The 11,820-nt window shown below is 44.6% G+C and overlaps 2 non-coding genes across 2 annotated transcripts; both read left to right on the top strand.

Annotated features, from left to right (window-relative positions):
- Window positions 1-10,603: 10,603 nt before the first annotated feature.
- Window positions 10,604-10,674, top strand: trnag-ccc (transfer RNA glycine (anticodon CCC)). Its single transcript has one exon. It is a non-coding gene; the product is annotated as a tRNA-Gly (tRNA).
- A 738-nt stretch (window positions 10,675-11,412) lies between these two features.
- On the top strand, window positions 11,413-11,483 carry trnag-ccc (transfer RNA glycine (anticodon CCC)). The gene has a single exon. It is a non-coding gene; the product is annotated as a tRNA-Gly (tRNA).
- Window positions 11,484-11,820: the final 337 nt, after the last annotated feature.

The raw sequence follows: 11,820 nt of genomic DNA, 5'->3' as shown, positions 1-11,820 counted from the left end.
ATACCTGTGCTGACACCTGCCGTGCGTGCGTGTGTGTGGGTGTGTTGGTCGTTCAGCATTATTCAAACACAATAACGAATATTTGAAGTATTTGAATTGTTTTTCGTGTATGTCTCCTTCATATTTCAGAGAAATTTGGGTACTTTCTGCCGCGCTGCGGTTACATGACAGTTAATTGTTGTGGTTAACTGCGGATTTTCCGCACATGTGATCAGTATGTACGCAGTGCTGGGGAATTACTTCTAATCCAGGCTCATTCAGGCCGAGTAAAAGCAGCTACCACCCTCAGAAACCAGGCGCGTCCCCGGCCCCCGGCATCAGTCTGCACCCCTTAATCTCCATTTCATCCATCCACCGTTCACAAACTGACAGGTTTCATGTCTGCACCCCCCGCCCCCCCACTCTGTCACATGCTGCCTTCATTCATGAACGCCTGGTAAACAGGTTACTGAGATGTATTAAAATCTTTGATGCATTTTGTGTCGATCATTTCAATCAGAAGTGAAGCAGCACAGTGAAATGGAAACAGAAGGAAAATATGATCTGCTGTTTGAACCCAGAAAGCAGCAGCAGCAGAAGAAGAAGGAGCCTGTGAGTCCAGTGCTTTGCTGCAAAGCTGCAAACTACACCATCTGCAGCATGTAAGTGTCTCTGTATGGAACTGCAGTAGTAATTACAGGCTACATAATAATAATAGCTTTTTGATTTATTAAGCATGTTTTACAAATTTTCTCATGTAAGGATTCAAACATAGCACCTTCTATCAGACCACTGATTACTCTGTTCATTCATCATTCAGCAATCAGAGGAATGAAGTGAAGCAAGTGTTACTTTGTCTGACCAGCAGCCACGAAATCATCATTTATTAAAATCAGAGAAATGCTTTGTCAGCAAATGGTTGATGAAAATAATTATTCTGTCAGTGCATTTAGTCATAAATCAACTGATTATATGAGAAATAAACTGGAGGGTTGAGTGTCTCTCATGGGTCCACAGAGGTCACATCATGCACATTACCTGTGATGTCTCAGTGAGTTTTACAGGAAGTTCACTGCGCTGGTTTCCAGCCTGAGGAAACAGGTGCTCAGCTTACTGGGGGAAATATGGAGGAAGCCCTGCTGAAGGCGATCCACAGACACATAAAAGCTTCTGTAGTTTGGAGCTGCTACAGAGCAGATACGTTACAAACTCAGAATCAAAGAATAATGCAGCACAAATCCAATAATGCAGAAGAACAACTCAAAAATGTGGTGAAATGTAAAGTGAGTCACTGTAAGTTGCAATAATAATCTTGCTGTCTGTATATTATGGGCATAGATATCCTACTGCTCTGCTGTATGTGTCTGAATCATCTAAATGGAGTAATTATAAGATACCATCAATGCAATGCAAATGTTGGAGAGGAGAAAACGTTATTTTTGAGTCCAGATTTGCGGTGATAGAACACAGTGATGAGTCAAAGCTCTGCAGGGCTTTAAATCCTAGCATACGCATTCATATTTCCCCGCTCTGTGCTCCATTTGTCTCTTTGTCCAAAACAAGTACAAAAGAAATTGCACACATAAATTCAGGTTTGCAACACACAAGAAAAAGCCTTCGGGGACTGTGGGGGGGCGGGGGTTAAGTCTCTGTAGATAGATGCTGTCATTTACTTTGTTGTCCTTTCCACAGAAACAGTGATGCAGTTTCCCGTCCTCAGAGAGGACGCCCGCCTGTCTGCTCAGGACGATAAGGAGCATCTTTGAAGTCGACTGCAGCGCTTTTTAAAGTTTCCGCTCAAATAAGTCGAACGAGCAGATTGAGTGAGAAACTTTGTGTTCACAGCAGCACACTGTAGAGGCAGAGCGCAATTAACTGTGTGATTGAGTCATAACTCCAAGACTGTAAATGTAAACACTGCAGGGAGAAAGATTTCTACACTCGTTTATGTTTTATGGCCATTTAAAATGAAACTCTGACCAATATTAAATCTTTCATTCATGCCAGTCATTGTTTATTCCCACCCTGAGTGCACAGTTGGAATAACGGGAACGTCAAAGGACAGCTCAGCAAAGTTTTAGCAGAAGTCCAGCTGCTGGATTGGTGAGTGAGTGCAGCACTCAGACACCACACACTGAAGGTTCACAGGTAATATTACCTGTAAGATTGCAGGTAAGATTACAGGTAATATGAGAACTGGCTTTCTCTAAATCACACACATGCAGCAGCTGTGTGTGTGTGATCGTGTATCTGGTTACATGTGAACATAAAGTGTGGTGATAATCAGCAGTGTGTAAGGTTACACTATATGGATTACAGGACGTACATTAAAGTTCACAATTATGAAAAACCAGTTAATGTGGAGGATAATGTGGCCCTACGATAGCTGGGAATTCAGACAGACAGGTGTCCTCCCACCAGGTGGGTGAAAACGGTCACCAGTGAAAGTGGGTGCTCAGAGGCTGACGGTGCTGCGTTTTCCTGTCTTTACTCCAGTGTCAGACTGAGCCATTAGCAATGTTGACCAAAGCTCCATTCATGTAAATATGCTGTGTGTGTGTTATCAGGACTAACTGGATAACTAGAATCACGACTCGCAGCTGAATGAAAAACATGTCATTAAATTAGAGCAGCAGCAGAACTCAGAGACAGGTATCTCAGTTATGTTAAAATCAAAAGGAACGGCTCAGATTTAATGAGCATGAACTTACCCTTTCACAACATTCATTTGCCAAATGTTTTTTGCTCAGCAAGTCGCATTTGGAAATCATTTTTTGGAGGATGAGCCAGGGGTCGAGCCTCCAGCCTCACAAACAGTCATCCAGCTCCATCTGAGCTGCAGCTGTCTCCTAATGCAATACCAAACAAACAACATCAGGCATGATTTTCATACTGTAAACACTGTGAGACCATCAGGCCTCACCAGCGGTGCAAATGTACTTAAAGACAAACATTAAATAAGTTGTGCTTCTGCAGCGACTCCCTGCTGCTATCCTGTTTTTCAGCAACAATGATGCCATCGTGCAGCTGCAGGATCGCAATAATCCAAAAGCAGCAATCACTGTCATAGTGAAAACATCTCTTCATCATCAGTCAGCGCACCCACCTGTCTATTCCAGCTGCAGCTTTACACTGTAATGCACTCTCTGCTCGAGCACCATGATTTCTGCTTCAAGAAAACCAAATAACGCCTCCTTTGTAGTGGAAAATGACTGCAGGCCTGCTGCACGTCACAACACTTCACTGAGGATAACACACACACAACTCGCCTCCCAGCATACCTCTAAAACCATCACCACAAAGCTTCTACCATTTTGCTGGGTGGTGTACCCAGCCACCCACCTCTCCATTATCACCTCATTAGAGGGCTGCAAACTGGCCCACCCTCCATTTTGGCTCCAGCCTCAATCAGCCCATTAATCACAGCAGAGCAGGGAAACCTTCTGTCCTCTGAAGACTCACAATGTATTCTGCTGGCCCCTGCTGTGTGTGTGTGTGTGTGTGTGTGTGTGTGTGTGTGTGTGTGTGTGTGTGTGTGTGTGTGTGGGGATGGTCCTGCTGCTGCATACAAATGATGCAGCAATATCCTGCCATCTGTTGACTGCTGGAAGTAATGCCTCTACACTGACATGCATAAAGTTCATGATGTTTTCTGTCTGCTGTTTCATCTTCATGTAAACACATAATTATGTGATTCAAGGTTTATCTCAGCAAAAGAGCAGATGGAATAAAACATGCAATCACTGCGAGTCTTCATAATTAAACAGCTCAGTGGTTCAAATTCTACTCAAGAAGTATCCAAGTGCCAACGAGCCTTTACCTTTATGCTACTTTAACTTTCAAAGTACTATAAATATGTTACAATACAGCTGGACGCACATTACAGGTACAGAATACCATGAAGGTAGACAGAAAATGAATCTACAGGATGGATGGATGAATGGATGGATGGATGGATGGATGGATGGATGGATGGATGGATGGATGAATGGCCTCATGTGACTGAGATGCAGCAGACTAGCCCGTCCCACCTCACAAAGCAGCTGCTGGTGTCAGGGCCCACAGCTTACCCACAGCATGCTGTAGTTAGAATAGGAACAGTGGAGATCACCAAAATTATTGTTATTGAACCTGCAACCTTGTTGCCTTTAAAATGGTTGCTTCAAAGATGGAGACCAGATCTGTGACCACTCGCAGCCAGTTTACATCTTCAGAGCATCTCATTATATCAAGATGGCAATAAAACAGCATTAAGACTGACTCAGTCTGCTATCGAATGGGGTCAGGTCAGCAATTACATGCAGTCTGTTTGTGATAAAACAGCAATTAGCTGTGATAAATCTGTTGCTGCCTACATGCATAGAAACTCACACTAAATAGAAATCCACATTCAGAGTCCAGCAGCAACGGCGTGGATGTGGAATATCCAAATCCCTCCACAGATTGTTGCTGCAGGACGGAGATTTAACTTCATATAGAAATATGAGCAGACTACAGCCAGTTGAGTCGGATTCCTGTTACAAAGAGATGCATCACAGACGAGTCGCACTCTTGGCACAGACTGACTCAGATTGATTGCAAAGTGTTGGCAAACTGTCTGTGTTTATAAATTAGGAGGGAATTATTTGTGAGCCCGTCTCAGAGTGATTACAGTCAGTTACAGGAGACAGGCGGCCTCCCACCAGGTGGCCTGTGGAGAACCAACCTCCTGTGGTCGCCCCGAGGCTGAGTGGACCGAACCTTTGACCTCTGGGTGACCAGCTGCTCACTGCAGAGCTGGTTATAAACTCGTATTTTCTGCAGTGGCTCCGTTTCTTTTGCAGTTGTGTGCAACATTGTAACTTAAAGATGGAGGCTCATATTCAGAGCAGTCAGTGGTTTTTCACAGCACATCAGGTCAGAGTTACTCAGACAAACTGGTTTCTGTGGTTTGTGCCTGAAGGGTTTTTATTACAGCTGTTGATGTTTTGTTTTTGGTATTTTGTAATTTTCTGTGTTGTTGGGTTAGATATTCACAGTATATCAGAGACCAGCTTAACAGGCAGTACTTAAGATTTACTGCAGCTGTGTGCTAACATTATTATTATTATTCATGCTCAACCTTGGAAAAAACCTTTTATATATTCAAATCCGTCACGTGGCTGCCAGATAATCACTTTTGGCATAAAATGCAAAAAGGCCACATAAATGCAATTTGGGGGGAATTTGTGTGACATAAATAATGAGTAAGCCCTGGCTCCAGGCCTGTGTGGCCCTGTGGAGAAAACAGAGTAAATTAATTCCCCCTGCTATAATGATGCTGTAAACAAAATCACAACGACTTCATGTGCCAGATGCAGTATGTGTGTATTTATCTGAGGCACGCCGATGCTTCATCCTAAACATGGTGTAATTACTGATCTATAAACAAAGTTAGCACAAACTGAAACATCATAGATATGTGTTACCAGCTCCATACACTCTGCTACAGGACACCAAACCTCATTTTCCTTGAAATTTGCATTAAAGTATCAAGTCAGCAGGGTTTGGAAATAGTTTGAATACATTCAGCCGGTAATTCGTGTATCACCACTTTGTACTTCCTCCTGGAGGCTGCTGTTTAACCAGCAGTTCACTGCCTCGGGTTCGAGACCCCCGCTCTCAAGGGACTGAAATAAATCTGAGAGGCCAAAAACAGATTAAGAGAAAAGAGAAGAAAAACATTTTTCTGCAGCACACAATCATATTTTGTCCTGACCTTTCCTGTCTTGTCTCATGTTTTTCTGTTTTTTTCTCACACAGTTGCAGTTCAGCCTCTGGAGACCCATAAATGTATTAAAATTAAAAAAATCATTCAAGCCAATTTTGCTGTTTTGAACTGTTCGCAGCTCAAACTGTGAGGGCAGAAGTGCGCGCTGTATTTTTAAACAGTGGGGAACCAACGGTTTAAAGATTACAGAGACGGGCTTCTGACGGGGAAATCACTGGAGGCAGCAGTCGCTCTCGCCTCCATCACAGATCGTCCTGATGAGCTTTGAACAGTGTTTGAACCCCCCCCACCCCCACCCCCCATGATTGTACTGAGCTGATCACTTCCTGTCAGGGTGCAGACGCACTGCAGCTCGGTCAGTGTCTGTTCTTTAAGAAAGAAGCAGATCTGTCAGCTGTCCTCCGGATGTTTGCCTTCCTCAGCCGCGTCCTTCCCGTCACACACAAACAAATGAGCTCGTCATCCTCCTCTCTGCATTCATGCTTTGGGATTTATAAAGATGAACCTGGGCCGGCCCTCCAGCACCGACTCTTCAATCATCTTGTCTCTCTTCCTGCCGTCACCTCTGCCTCATCCATCCCTCCAACCCTCCATCTATCCATTCTTTGATCTCCCCTTTTTGCCGTTCCACCCATCCCTCTGTCATTCTAGGGACCAGTATTAATCAAAGCCCACCTCAGTGACAGCTGGCCGGCCTGGACACCCACTGAGTTATTTACTTCAGAACGGCTCTGATCCACGTGAACCTGCATCAACTCTCACAAAGTCAACTTTACATACTCACATATCTGCACAGAGCACTAACACCCGCACACACACACAAGCACACACACACACTCTGTTTAGCTGCATTGGAGGAAGTGGAGCTCTCACCCTTATTATTTTCTCCACAACCAACCCATGAATTTTATATGCACAGTCCCATTGCTCTCATATCCTCACCTCATTCTTAAAGCTATAAGCCAACAAGGATTTGCACACACACACACACACACACTGACTGTGTGTGCCTGTGCTCTCACACAGCTGGTATGTTTGATTTGTGTGGATATAGATTGGTGTGTTTTCATAGAGGAAGGTGATGGGGGAGGGGACAGATGGATATGAGCGCGGCATTCTGAAGAGGTAAGGAAGGTGAGCTGCCACTGGGTAGATAATCCTTCAGTCTCTAAACACAGTGGAGCAGAGGGTTAGAGGTGGCTGTCAGTCACTGCACGGAGTCCCCACTGAGGTAACCCGGGTTTGCTGAGGGAGGAGTTTGTTACATGAGGAGGGTCAATGGAAACCAACACACTCTGAGAGGGGACTTCTCAGCCAAATAGATTATCCCTAAATGAACACTCATCCAATAATAACCCATCAGTGATAACTGTTTGAAGGACAAGTGCAAACAGAAAAATGCACAGTGTTATTAGAGTTATAGAGAGGCAGATCATGAGCTGGACCAGCAGATATCAGAAGACCTGAGTCCACTGGAACTGACTAAAGAGACTAAAATAAGGCTTTTATTGCTAATGCCCCAATGTATGTGTGAGGAGGAGATGAGCCAGTGGAGATGAAGTGAACAGGCTGAGATGAAGAAACTAGAGCCAGGGTAGAGGAGCTCGTAGGCAGACAGATGGCTGGAGTGGGGAGGCACGTGAGCTCTGCAGTCATGGAGCAAAAGAGAGAAAGCTTGTTTCCTTGCACAGTTGATCATCTTTAATAACTAATACAACTCTTAAATATTTCAAGGAACGAGTATTTATGGAGTCCTATTGGTGGCTTTTATATTTCAGCTGTGTGTGAACTTGTATACTGGTCCCAGACATCCTTGCAGGTCACAGGCTGAAGGACAAAGGAAAGAGGAGACAAGGAGGCACAAAATAGAGAAATGAGAAAAGCCCGGGGGGGTCAGAACGGAGCCAGGGAGAATAAACGGGGGGGGGGGGGGGGGGGGGGTGAAACTAGGACACCTGATAATGTCATGTTTTGTATTTATGCTCTGAAACCGCTCTGATAATAATTTTGGTCAAACCCTCCTCCGCCTCTTTTGGGGTCTTCAGCACCAGCTTCAGGTCAGCCCATGCCCACTCTTCACATCCCTGCAGCCCACTTAAAATACTAGTTAAACTGCACAAACCCAAACACAGCGTGGGTTTGGCCCTCTAATTGCATCTCAGCTGTTTTCCAAATGAGCCATCTTTTTTAGAGCTCCAAAACACAGGCCAAGCATATACATCACAGCTCTGCAAACAGCTTGTAGTCTATGTTCCCAGCGTTTGTAGCCAAGCTGGAGTTCAGAAACGCAGTCTTGCTGACATCCACCAGAGAAACATGGAGAATTTTGATGGACATTTCTGTATTTTTTGGATCCAAGTAAAGATAGCAGTGCCAGCTCTTGGCAGCAGGATGGCATGAAGCTATGGAGGCTTACAACTGTGCTTTCAGTCATCCTGCAAACATGAGGGGTAGTTTCAGCTAATGCACAAAGTGGGCTACTTTGTTTTCATTTTAAGGAAACATGTTCTTATGTGTCCTGAGATGAGAGAATGCTACATCTGCATATGGCAGATCACATACATGCTTTCCAAAGCATTAAGTAAGAGTAATTTCCTGTGCCAGGATTTTGTGGTTGTTTTTGTGGCATTTTTTTCAGGCAGCTGAAGAGTGAGAGAGAGAGTGCTCTTTCCTGATTTAATGCTGCCTTCCAGTCATCCTGGTAAGCCCCTCATCAAGGCTCCTGAAGTGGTAAATATGACGTGCCACGCATTCAAGTGCACTTAGTTCTCAAGTAGCATTAGAGAACTGCAGGCTGGAAGTCTTCTCTGAGCACAAACACGGTGGCATGCACGCAGAAAGCACGACAAGTGATGAGTTAAGTGAAATACAATCAAATCAATATTTAACTGAAAATATAAGAACAACGCATTACATATTCATCTTTGTGTCTTTGCTTTTGTCTGCTTGTTTCTGATTTTCTGTTTTTCTTAGATGCATAAATAGTGGAATATTCCTTTAAACTCAAGCCTCTTCATAAATATGATGTGCACAAGGACAAGCACGAGAAATGAACCAGTTATTTCAGGATGGCAAGAGAGAATGCACATTATTGGTGGGTGGGTGTGTGGGGGGGGCAGTAACTGCATGTCTGTGTACCTTTGTTCAACTTGGTATTAATGCACGCTGCAAACACAGAGTGCTGATTAACATATTTTCCTGCCTCATGGAGAACATGTAACAAGCTGTAATTGCATCTGGATGCTGACATGCACAAACAGCCAGTATAATATTTCTACTGTTTTGATGTGGCAGAGCAAACACAGCAGTACTATTAAGTGGCCACAGAGACGTGGACGCAGTGTCTGCAGAGATGTGCACACGTGCAAAGCTTTTGATTTACTGCATGCCAGCCCTCACCTATGGCTGCAAGCTGTGACCATCAGTGACCATCAGAGTAGGGTCACAGATACAAGCAGCAGAAACAGGCTTCCAGTGAAAGGTGTCTGAGCTCAGAGACAGGTGAGGAGCTGCTGCTCTGCATCAGGAGGAAACAGGTGGACGGTTCAGGCATGCCGGGATGGTTGATGTCCGACTGGGAGGAGACCCTGAGGCAGAGAGGCTGTGTCTCCCAACAGAACAGCTGGATGATGTCATCACCTGGTAAAAATGAGTGTAAACATTTTATTTTATTCCATGCCAGGAATGCTCGTACTCGACCCTTCGATGATACCTGAATGCCTTCCTGCAGGAGCGACATCCTTCTTAATGATCAGAAGACAAAGGAGAAAGTGGGAGAGGAAGAAGAGCCTGATGTGGAAACTCAATTCTCTGAAGAGACTGGGTTAAGCTTTGTGCTAGGAGAAAAGCTTTGTGGGTGTTTTGTGAAAAAGTCAGAGAGAGACGTCTCACTTAGAAAACTTTTTTTTCCAGAAGTTTCCTGAGAAATGGCCAAGTGCTTACCTTCCCTGCAGGATTGTTCTGTTTATTAAAAGCTGCACCTCTGCAGCAGTCGCTTAAACACAAACTTTTCAGTCACCTGGGGAATCTGCAGTGTGCGATGAAATTCAGCCGCAGGAACCAGAGAGTGGATATGCAGCACTGAAGGGCCCTGAAACACATAAACACGTATTAATAAGCTGAGGGGGCTTCGTTAAACTGTATCTACTGTGATTTACACAATGAGCTTCAAAGATACTTCATAAAGTTCCCGCTCGTGCGCGAGTTATTCTGATGCATCAGTGAAACTCAGCCGGGGGCGGCCCGGGGGGGAAAAGGCTTATCTCACCCGCTGAGACGAGGGTCAAACGGAAATTCGTTCTGAAATGATGTTTTACTCGTGCCTTGGGTTGGGGTCAAGCTGCTTAGATTAAGGTGAACATCTGCAGCTTGTGTGTGATGGTGGAGGTGTGTGTGTGTGTGTGTGTGTGTGGGGTGGAGTCCTTCACAGACTGAGTCAAACAGCAGAAACAGTGATGACCTCCTCCAGGCTGTAAAATGTCTCCCCTCTGAGAAACGGGTCCATGTTGGCTGACCTGTGAACTCTGACATCATCTCCCATCCTGGTGTTTGGGCAATGTTTACTTTTTCTCTGAAATGAGAAAAACGCCTTATTCTGGTTCCCTCCACAGTTTCTGAACCAGCGTGTGTGCTGGACCAGTACACAAGTACAAGGACATCAGTGCAGGTACAAGTACATAAGTACAAGTACAAGACAGTGATATTCTTTGGTTAAAGTCCAGGTGGACTCCACCGATGATGTAATGCTGTCATGTTTAGGCTGGTTTCTCAGGTTTGAGGTGTCCTGTGGAAACATGGATGATAGGAAAAGTGTTGCTGATGCAATCATTAATGCAGATAGCTCTGGTAAAGGTATAGATACATGAGCAGCTTTCAGCACTGCTGGTGTAGTGGCATCATACAAGACTCCCACTCTTGTGATCTGGGTTCGATTCCCGGGCAGTGCAGAAAACAGCTGCACAGGTAAATGATCCAACACACACAGTGACACATAAATGTACATATTTACATAACATGTGTTTCATGATCTTCTGCTGGTCAGTGGACCGTTTCCCATACAGGGTACAACCAGCAGGGAGATGTTTTAACTACTTTTACACTGTAGCATTTAAAGAATATGATCAAAATGTGTACTGAGGTCAAATGAAGGTGGAATAATAACAAGATGTAGTCAAAATAAAATATATAAAAAGTAACAAAATCTATATACACTAGAATATACATACTATAAACCTACTATACATACTATATACTAGAATGTAACAAATATGTTACATATACAACATACCCTGTACAAACAAACATGTACAGGGTATGTTGTGTGTGTGTGTGTGTGTGGGGGGGGGGGGGGGGGGGGGGGGGGGGGTCAATTCGGTTTTATTTATATAGCACCAAATCACAGCAAACAGTCGCCTCAAGGCGCTTTATACATAATGTGCATAACACAGTACAAATAGTGTGACATGATTGTCTGGGTCAGTGAATGGTCTGTGTGTATGTCTGTGTGTGTGTGGGTGTGTGTGTGTGTGTAGAAGTCCATCAGCTGACCTCGTTCAGGGCCCTAACAGCCTGCAGAAAGAAGCTCCTCCTCAGCCTTTTAAACCTTCAGGGAGTCAGAGTGCCCTGACCTCCCTGACCTCAGCAGAGAGAGGAGTCCATAGTTGGGGTCTCTCACCCTCACATCTGCACTGCTGGTGTAGTGGCATCATACAAGACTCCCATTCTTGTGACCTGGGTTCGATTCCCAGGCAGTGCAGGTTATCTGAGATGTTGACCTCATCTCTCATTTAGTAAGTCCAACAGGTGTGTAAAACTCTTCAGTGATTTCAGGCACCGATGCCTTAGCTTCAAGTTGCATCTGTCAGACTCACCTTTACATGATCGGCCAGACCAACATCAGGTCCTCTGAAAGGACACGAGTCAGTGGTCCTCCAATAGAAGCCACTTCCTTCAGGGAATATATTTCCATGTTTGCTTATTACATCAACTCCAAGAAGGTACTGCAAATGCTGGCAAGTGTGTGACGCTGATGGATCGGAAAACTACACAGTCATGAAGCATTAAAGTGTAAGAGTACTCGGCACTGTGTAACA

The sequence above is a fragment of the Archocentrus centrarchus genome, chromosome 11 (assembly GCF_007364275.1).
Source record: "Archocentrus centrarchus isolate MPI-CPG fArcCen1 chromosome 11, fArcCen1, whole genome shotgun sequence".
Lineage (NCBI taxonomy): Eukaryota > Metazoa > Chordata > Actinopteri > Cichliformes > Cichlidae > Archocentrus > Archocentrus centrarchus.
This window is presented reverse-complemented; position numbering and strand designations above follow the sequence as displayed.